The sequence below is a fragment of the Teleopsis dalmanni genome, chromosome 1, assembly GCF_002237135.1.
Source record: "Teleopsis dalmanni isolate 2A chromosome 1, ASM223713v2, whole genome shotgun sequence".
Taxonomy (NCBI): Eukaryota; Metazoa; Arthropoda; class Insecta; order Diptera; family Diopsidae; genus Teleopsis; species Teleopsis dalmanni.
The window spans coordinates 200,879,424-200,890,509 of record NC_051846.1 but is presented as its reverse complement, the minus strand read 5'-3'; the positions used below and the strand labels follow the sequence as shown (position 1 = coordinate 200,890,509).

The 11,086-nt window shown below is 28.8% G+C and overlaps 1 long non-coding RNA gene across 1 annotated transcript; it reads left to right on the top strand.

Moving 5' to 3' along the window:
• The first annotated feature begins 1,567 nt into the window (after positions 1-1,567).
• LOC119671310 lies at positions 1,568-2,083 on the top strand. The gene is made up of 3 exons (XR_005251803.1): positions 1,568-1,606; positions 1,671-1,759; positions 1,909-2,083. It is a non-coding gene; the product is annotated as an uncharacterized LOC119671310 (long non-coding RNA).
• The last annotated feature ends 9,003 nt before the right edge of the window (positions 2,084-11,086 follow it).

Here is an 11,086-nt window from a genome sequence, read left to right as displayed (position 1 = left end):
CGTTAATTCTATACCGAGACACAACAATATAACAGGAAATTGTATCAATGACGAGCTTCCATCAAAATTCTTTAACAAAAAGTACAATAAAAAAAGTTTTGAGGCAAGCCAAAGCACCTTTCACTCGAATTCTTACAAATTGGACTTTCTTGAAATTGGTTTTTAAACGACTTGAAATTAATTTCCAGATCTTTAACATACTAGATATATCTCGCTAAAATTAGTTCTAAAAATGACGTGGAGGGCTCTTATTATATGAAGAAATGACATACAGTACTAAAAGCAGTCATCCAGTACCACTGTCTCGAAGATTTCCCCTTGCTGTGAAATGGTTCGAATATTTCTCAGGTAAGGCATGCCTGTCGTAAAAGGCGACTAAAATCCCGGTTTCACGCCGATACTTATGTGAGAAGTGTGTATGGTAATAGGTGTTGTCCCAACCTGCGACACACGGCCGGAGGTGTAACTCCGGTACTATGGGGGTCAGTGCTCGCAGCTTCAGTTGTGCTGACCAGTTACGGTTGGACTCGTAGTGGCTGTGGTTGATACTCAAACTTATGCAAGAAGAATGCATCATTCATTCGACGTGGAGTTGTGGAGTTGCGCTCACCACCGGGTGGTATGACCCAAAGAGTAGTAGAGGTGTAGATGGGCCTCGCACTAAACAAAGGTGGAAGTTAAGTCTGTACACATTTCTTCATTGGTACCGGCGGACTCTTCTTATAAAATTTTAATGGACTATTTATTGACGTGTTGTATTAATACACGTATTTTTAAACACCGTAATATTAAGCCATCATAGCCTAGAATATTACGTTAAATAACATTGAGACATTGACATTATCTTTTAGATTGACACAACTCAGTAATGTATATATATTCTAGTCTAATGACTACGGTAGAAGCTCCGGTAGAAGCTATATAATAATAATTATAATAATAATTGCAATATGATAACAGAACGCGCCAAGTTAACCTGTGTCGATTTTGAAATAATAAAAATTAAAGACCACAACTACTTAACTACTTCAACAGTCATTTGTGAACCAGTCTAAAATTAGTCTAAATTTATACAAATTTTTTAACACTCTCATTAACACCAAAGAAATAGACAGACAAATATCGCTAATATGGTTAATTTTGTCTAACTGATAAACTGAGTTATTGGATTTTTACAGTATGCATAGGGATCCACCACTTAGGCCTGACCTATTATGTAGCTATATAATTTCCGGCGAACTTAAAATAATTTTGTTATTTCTATGAAACCCTAAAATATGTTCAACGATACATTTCTTATAAGTAGTAGGTGCTCTATAATATACATATATGGCTTACATCGTTATCAATGTCTTTTTTGCTATATTACATATATATTGTCATCAGTTATGTATTAGGTATACATAAACTGGTGTAAATATATTCAATAAAACATTTTAATCTAACTTTTAACTATTTTTTTTAAATATATTGAAGAATGAAAATATGTTTTAAAAATCAAAAATTTAAAATTTTATTTTATTATATTTTTTTCTTGATAAAAATTGTAAAAGTAAAGAAAGGAAAATCGCCACTGTTTTTTTGAATATATTAGAAAAGAAAAAAAGTAAGGCACTTCGGCAGTTTTCAATAATAGTTTATTAACTTCTAATTTTTGTACGAATTAACAGGTAGAACAGAGCGGAAGTTCACTAGCATCAAATTAATTTGCACTTTAGGAGTAAATATATCGAATAATACGGTTCAAAATTTTAACATAGTAAGGTTTGAATTTTAAAAACATATTGAAATTTAAATAATTTTTTTTTTGTGAAATTAAATCAAAAAAAAATTATTTGCAGATGTATAATTTTTTTTAATTAATTTCTTTCGGTAACTAAAAACTTTTAATTTTCCAATCCCCAATAGTTTTTGAAAACAGTACAAAAGTGCATCGAAAAGTGTGAAATTGTGGGACAACTTAAATTTATAAGTATATTTTATAGTTTGGTTTATAATCAATGTATCCACGAAGCTGCGATTTTTGGAAAACACAACTAAATTAATCGTTCCAACACGTAATGGATGAAAAATCGGGTAAGTGCCACATTTTTCTAATTTTTTTCACAACTTATATATTTTAACTTATATAAAAAATTAAAAATTTTAAAAGTATCTGCATTATGATAAATACTTGTGAAATAACCAACATGCAAAAGGCAAATTGCAACCGCAAAAGTTATTGGAATATTTTTTTTTGTATCTTATTTTGGCATTAAAACGTTGCAATTGACGTCAACGAAAAGATATAAAAATATTTTTCCATTTCGCTTTTATGAAAAAAATCTATTAACAATGCCAAAAAAACTTCAAACAAAGCAACTTTAATCACGAAGCCATTATTTATTACCAATCATAATTATCCTTGCTGCATAATTCGTCATTAAATATTTTTTCCATTTGTATGGAAAAAATTTTATTTGTGGCATTAGAATTTTAAGTCTATTTTGAGAAGTCTATTGTACTGGATAGATAGTTTTTTCGATTTAATAGCCTGAAAGACGCTAGTTTGAAGATTTTGTTCGTTATTCGTTAGTCTTACTGTTACTTTACATTGGAGACAATGGTTAGTGTAGAGGTGGGGACCCTGGTAACTTTAAGAGTATAGCAATAGGCAATAGGATAGTAACCTATCTTAGAATATTACTCACTACTCACACTAAACAATAGTATATTTAAGATTGATTTTTTTATCAAATGTGACGCGTCGTAGGACGAAAATAAACTAGAAGGATTCGAATAGTAATGAAGAAACAACAACAAACAATTTATTGAAATTTGGCTGACCATACGATGCTGGTTAAATACTTTATTTAATATCAATAATATTATTCAATATTTCATTGTGTAGAAGTTACATATTACATATCTAAGTGTTTCATCTCGAAATCTTAGCAACAAAAGTAATACCCAACAAATTTAATGATCATAATAAACAGTAGTATATTTAAGGAAGGTCACATTACTAATACGTTTTACCTATTTTTGATTTATATTACAAAATATTAATATTTTCAATATCTTTTTTAGTATTTCTTCTATTTACTATTGTAGTTAGGACATTTAAGATAATATTTTATAGTTTATCTATTTATCATGACCTCAGGAAATAACATTAACTTAATATAAATTTTCATTTAAAAATTACTGTAATAAAACAAAAACTTCTGCAAGGACGACGTAATGCCGTTTTCTTAGCAATCAGCGTATAAAAAATGATAGGCCTTAGCAATTCATGCTAAGCAACTTCATTTAAGCAACCACATTTAGTATCCCTACTATTTTTGGATACAGTCACACCACAAATAATGCAGTACGCTCGAGAGTCTAAAAATAACAACACTCATCAGCATAAAATATAATAAACATTACTTAACACAAACTAAATTATTCTACGTGAAAAATGGTACCATTTTGTATTGGAGTCGGGTGAGTGCGCCTAAAAGCAGGCAACACGTGCGCACTAAACTAAAAACACGCCACCAGCTTCAATGAAAGTGACATCGAACGAAACTATTTTAAAATCGTGAAATGTAATCACGACGAGGATAATGATGTTGGAAGTCGTAAACATTAAAACGAAATACAGCAGACTAGCTGACAGACGGACACACGTTCATACGTGTATAGACACACAATGCACGTATGTGTCAAAGTACATACAAACGAGCCTGAGTAAATGAGGTTATATCGCAATGTCTGATGTTGGTAGGCTGGCAGGCTCACAAACTAGACTTGTCAGCGTGGTTAAGTAATTTCGGTAATTCAGTCGATGAACTGCTTCGCTGGCAAGCGATAACTCTTGCCATAAATTTTGAGCCTAAGAAAGACTTACAGATTTCGGTAATCGAATGTGGCAGAAATGTGGTAATTGCCTTAGTAAACTACGTTCAGTTTAATTAAAAGTGTTAAAGTATAAATCTCTTCTCCACATCGTTAATTTTACAGTATAGAGCTGAAGTTAATTATTTAACTTAATTAAGTTAATCATGTTTTGTGTTTACTTTTCATAGCTAAGCTTGTTGATTGGTAGGTGGGCGCAATAAATTTGGCAAATAATCAGATACAAATTGCAAATTTGAGATTTAAATTAAGTACAGAAAATTCTGTTCTGATTTTAATTAAAGTTTAAGATTTCTTAAATATTGGATTAAATTGTGTTCCTGTGGTTGTAAGCATTTAAAACGTAGAGGAGTGTAAACTGAAAGTAAAGTATTTCTATTGAAAATTGAGGTTATTAGTGCATCGCGTGAGTTTGTTAGCTCGTAAGTACTTTAACTGTGGAAGTAGGCCTATTAGTTTTGGTTATGCAAATATTGATGAATGATAAAAGTACAGAGTGAATTCAAGTGAATTGAAGTGCAATATGTGCTTAAATTATAGATAAAGTGTGAACAATATTGTGTCATTGCATGAATCATTGAGTTTAATCAATGCAAGCAATAATCATGGAATATGCACTCATACTGACTGACTACCCAAGCGGTAAGTTTTGAGAGGTTTTTTTATATATATATATATTTTTATCTAATCGTAAGTTTAAGGGTTTTTTTTTTAAATATATTTTAATTTTTCCCTTCATTTTAAAATTATATAAATATAAAAAAATAATTAAGAAAAGTAAAGTATTTACTAATGTCGAAGAGCGTAGTAAAAAGAGAAATTATTTCGAGAATTTAAACTAATAGGATCTAAATCATATTCTATATAACTATCCGTATAACTAACAATCACTCTCAGTGTTAATTTTATTATCAACAAATTCATAAAAAGTGGTTCTGCTGCAACGTTCAGTCTTTTTTCTTTTTTACAGAATCTTTTATAACTTTTTCGCGTAAAGATTCGAATCAATTCTATCAGGGTCTAAAACTAGCAACCGAGAGCCATCATCGACAGTTACGAACACCCAAACTAACACAAATCGTAGTAATTTTTTGGACTTTTAAATATCCAAATTTTAAAATAACCTCATAGTCAAGTAAACTCGATCTCATTGATCGTTTTTGAATTAATAAATTTGGAAGTAGGTATTTCTCATCAGAGAAGATACTATTCAGTGTTTCGGTTCATTTGTACAAGTGCAATAGCTACTTGGCTCTGTTAAGGTAATTTCTTTTGGCATCTGTAAAATCTTGTACTATTTGGAACTAGTAAAGTTTTACTTTGAGCTTTACAAGCTCATACTTTTAGTGTTTTCATTTTGTGATCATTATTGATATGTTTCATTGAGATTTTATTCTACTTGAGCGTTAATTTTCCAAACTGCTAACGTCGATGATGTAGTTTTTTTGGCCTTTAGTGTAGGGTTTTGCAAAACTAGCAGTTAGTGTTTATTTTAGTCACTTATAAGTATGTGAGAATTCAAAAATAGTGACTTTTTGTTTTTCGCTTGAATAAGACAATATCACACTATCATGTTAAAATTCCATTAGAGATAAACTTGTATTCAAAATATAGATTGAAATGGTATCATCTAATCGGCTTTTATTTGGCAAAAAATTGATGCAATATTACTACGAGTTTAAAAGTTATAAAGTGGGAGTTGCATAATTTTGTCTATTAGGAATTCTTCTGATGAAAGAAAAGCGAATTTGCCGAAATACGTATTAAAATATATGTACTAAAAGCAAGGATCGAAATAAAAGTTAAAATTCTGAAAAAATAAAAACAACTTTAATGCTACAATATTATTTTTGAAATATATATCTTACTCTTTTTAAATTTTTATTTTGATATCTTAATAGTTAATTATAGGTGAGTTTCAATTAAATTGTCGGTATTGCACACCAAAGTCCATTGTAGCACAAATAATGATCCATTGTGTTACCACGGGTTAATATTGTGCATATAACAGGCAGAGGGTGTCATTAAAGCAAGTATAAAGACTGAAATCGTCAACGAATAAATAACGTTGAAGAAGACGGACATTAACTTTCTCATTTAAGTAAAACTAGATAACAAATACTTTGTATATAAAATAAATGTACTTAAATTAATTAAATTTAGACAGATTTAATTAAGCAACAAGGAATGCTATTCTTTATAAAAAAAAATCATAAATTGTTTTGATATCTTTTTGCTATATGTGTAAAGCACATATTACAGAGACTTTTTAAATTAACAAATTAATTAAATATTATTAAAATATTTTTTATATTAGACCCATTTGAAAAAATTTCTGTGCCAACCTGTCAAAATCGGTCATTTGTCAACTCGACAATTCTATGCATCACCAACCGTAATATACAAACAGAAAAACAACAAAACACTTTTTGTTTTGATATATCATTCATATATAAATATAAATTTATAAATAATGCTTTTTTTGAATTTGTTGTTTAGTGTAGAAAAAATTAATTGATTTGAAAGAAAAGAAAAATAATTCGCTAATAATCCGAAAACAATTTAAATATCCGCGTGAGCATTTGGGCAGGCATAGGCGTTAAATAATGACCAAAGATACACAAGAACACCAAATTTCTGAGCTGAACTGTCAGTAATTTAGATCTCTGAACAGGTGTTGTATCTAAATATTTGCAAATAGGCGAGCATTTTGCTTTCTGCCAAATGAGTAAGTTTATTTTGATTGTCAAGGTGACAGCAGCCACCTTGTGAGCACCTTGCAAAATATTCACGCTACACTATCCAAACGTAAGGAATTTAATATATTTGCTATTATGTGTAAACATTTATTGCTAGATTTTCTAAATCATTTCATAAGTTGTATTATTGGCAGCTAAATTGAAGACAAATTTGTTTACAAATAATTTGAAACAGCATTAATTAATTAGGAGGATGTTCGTTTATTTTTCATCTGAGACATAAAGTCACAAGATCTTTCCACAAAAAAATTAAATTTTTGGACTCTTTGATCTATATATGCTATATTCAATAAAAATTTTTTATTACCTTTTTGCTTTTATCGAAAAATAAAAAAAAATTACTAATGTCATTTATTCCACAATTATTAAGATAAAAGCTGTTTATAGTCTGCCCATTTATCTTAGGTGTTTGATACTGATTAGAGATATTTTGCAATAGGAAAAGGAACTGAAAAATATATAACAGACCAGTCATTACGATAAAACTTGCAAAGTAATTGTCGCTTGAACCGAAAAACTACGATTGAGAATTTAGAGGAATGGTATTGCAGTCATATCAACTGAGCAATAAAATCAAAGCATTATGTTCCATTTTCAGAAGAGAATGGCAGGAAAAAAATCTACACTTTTAAACTTAAGAATACTGAGTCTGCTTGTGTTTACGTAATTACCTACCTTAACTTGGATCGTTATAATGCGCCGACTTGTATAGACATGCCATTCTCTTAGTAGAGAACCAGACTGATTTAAAACTTTTTTTCGTCTGCTCGTCATGGTACCTGATTACAATTCAACACCACATAGAGTGCAAGCACAAGTGCTGACATTTACATGCGTACCTTTTGGTATCAACCACGACCCCTACGACGCCTTTCGAAAGATCTAACTTAAAAGTTCAGAAAAGCAAAATGTCACGAGCACTTGAATCTCATGGTGCCAAATTTCTATCTCGTTTGGGATGTACCAAGTGAAACCCACTTATTATGTTGAAGCTATTTGAGTTTTACTCTTTCTTAACTCGAGATATTTTGAAAACCACTACGCCTTGATTGGATTATTGTTTATCGCTTCATCAGACTAAGCAATAATTGACCTCAGATCTGCATACCTTCCCGAGGAGCCTGTAACCATTCTGAGATTTGATAACGCGTTGTTGGTAAGTCTGTCAGTTTTCGCAAATAATTTCAAGGCTCTATCCTTTATGTATTTTTTGATGGGATCAATCTCGCGTTTGATGCATATTAGTCGCCTCTTATAACAGGCATATCATATTTTTAGAAAATTCTAATTGTTATTTCGCAGAAGGACAAGAGACGGGTGTAGTGGTTCAATGATTATTGCTATATTTATTCATAGATTTATTTTCTGTAACGTAATCATCCTCAATTACCATTGCCATTGCCTCTTCCAAAAGTAATAATATATTTTCATATAATGAAAAATTAAAACCAAATAACATTGTCACTCGATCTAAACATAAAGAAACCAATTAAATTCTTATACACAAGTTTCTAGCATAAAATTTACATTAATCGATAAAATTTTAAATTATGTAAATATAATATGGCTAATTTCGAAATATTGCAATTGGTTTTGAATGAATAAATTTTATTCCGAAAAACCCAGCCAAATTATTGGCATGCGACAACGAAACCAAAGGCATTCGAATCCAGGCAGACAATAGACGGAATTTTGCTATAACCGCTGCAATGCAACTATTTGAGCGTTGTTGAATTTCATACACCAAGTCGTTACCAAGGACTTTTTTTAAGGGTATCGGTATTTTGTTGCCTCTTCTGCTTTTTTTTTTTATTGTTATCCTATTTGCATTGCTAATAGTGAAATAGAAAACAAAGGAATTCAAATACGTAAATATTTGGTTACATATTTGAGAATTTCGGTCGTCAGTCGTTTTTTTGGTTTCGTTTAAAAAAGAGTTGAAAAAATATTCATCAAAAATTGAAGCATATTTTGCGGCTTATTAAAATCGTTTTAGATTTAGAGTTATAGTGCAAAAATTATGTTTTGTTGGATAAACAAAATCGTTGTTGTTAATTTTTACTTTTTTTTTGCTGAAAACTAAAAAAGTTTCTAAACCGGAACCACTGCTATCGGCAATTTAATGTTGGAAAATGTTTTAGTTTTCGAGTTTTTGTAAATTTTTTTGTAGTTTAAGTGCTCTTTGGTCAAATTTCCCAAAAATGTTAATTTCTAAAAGCAAAACAAGTTAAGCGAACTGAAGTGAGTAAAGTAAAATTCTGAAAACAATAACAGGAGCTTAGTGCCTAACAAAATAAAAATTTGACGGAAAACTAAAAATTTACAAAGTTCAACAAAAAAAAAAAAAATTAAAAATATAAAAATAAAATAATATGAAAAAAAAACACTATTGCTTAGCAAACAAAATAAAAAACTATACAGTAAAATTTTCGACAAGGTTCTTTAATTGTAAATTAAGTCTCACATTTAAGATAAACAGCCAAAAGTTCTAACATAGTAAACTTTTGTGATGGATTATTTAAGCAAAATAATTTATTAGTTATAATAATAAAGTAATAAAAATTCCTATTCAAGTTATAGATACATTAAAAAAGTCTCGCTGATTAAGAATGTATTGCTCTACTAAAGAATACATATTAGTTGCGAAGTAAACTCCTTCACGTCACTCGCTTATGCCTTCAGTGTTCAATTTAGCAGATATATATACACTAAATCTAAGTTAAAGAAAGTACTAACTAAAAACATTAAATAAAAATGAAAAAGACTTCTTTTGAAAATCTCTGTATAGATACTCTCAATATAATATATTTCAAAAAAATTTAAAATTAATATGTCACCTAAGTTTTAAATTATATATATATTCTTAAAATGGATATAACGGGACTTGGGATTGGACGCGTACAGTTTTTGCAAGCACAGTTGTTTCCTATCTGTACACTAAGTCCAACATCGGCAGGTAATAGAGGTAATAGAGTTATAAAAATAATATACATATATATTTGAAAATTAAATTTGCTTTTTATTTTAAAATTTATTAAAAGAATTATTCTTATTTTTTTTGATATTCTAAATAAATGATCAATTATTTTTATCCTGTACAAAATTAAGGAATTTTAACACTGTACCACTATACATACATCACAGTTATAGCAAATGTATTTAACTTTAAGTAATCTGTAATATGTAAAACCTTATCTACAACGTCACTTGAAACTCGTTTAAAGTATTTTAGCGAGAGAAACTAGTTTCACTAGTTTCATAACTCATTTAATACAATGCTGAATATGGAATTGTAGTAGAATTATAAAGCTTTTGCTTCTGAACATATCTTTCTGACAGTTCTACTAATAATAAAAGTTTGTTAGAACAAGGAAATATACGAGTATATTGAAAATTGAATCCTCTTGATCTAAAATATGTAAACAATCTGAATAGGCAAAAGTAGTAGAAGTATTGGAAAACAGTCTAAATAATATAAATAAAGATTAATAATAAGTCTAAATAATAAAAATAAATATTAATATTAATGTGTCAATGTAGATGTCACCAAATTCTTGCGCTATAGTTCGTTCAAGCTGAAGCTTATTATTACAATAGACTACTAAACTGTAATAGATTAATTCTTGTACTAAGAGTCTTTCTACTATGTTAACGACAATGCATTTATTGTAATAGACGTCATTTATTTTATTATTAAATTTGATAGCCTAATTCTTATAAAGTAGGCGTCTACTATATTGTTTCGAGCTAAGGCCATTTGTAAATAAATATCGTTCATTGTTATATGATTTATTTTAAATACAATGCAATTGTTGTTGTAGTTAAATAATAATACTATATATACTTCAAATAATACTCAGAGTTGTATTTGAAATTTAAATTAAATATATTTAGTGTTATAATTGTACTGTTCTTATTGGCTTGAGGCAGATTTATGTAATAAAATTTTGTCTTTTCATTTATTTTAATAAATCGAAATTAACCGGTTAAATATCGATTTCGAAAAATAGTGATATATCAATTTATTATAAGACTCAAAGCAAGTTTGAACATATTAATAGATAGATTTACGCTAGATTTGGGAGAATACAGATTATCAATATTGGTTAGTAACGGATTGTTATGGTCATTTAAGAAGTAAGTAATCTGGAAGAACCTGCAAAATAGGAAACTATATGGTTTGGCGTTTGTTAGTTGGTATATTTTCTGTTGTCAGTATTATATAAATTATATAACTATATTATATATAATTACATATTTTATTATATATATTGTATTATATATATTGTACTATATATATTATATGGATACGTAGTGTTACTATTAGTATCAAAAGTAGTATCAATTTTGATATTAAATAATTATAAATAAATACATTTTTTTATTTAAGTAAGTAATCCTTTTTGCTGATAATTATCAAAAATAGTATTAAAACACTTCACATT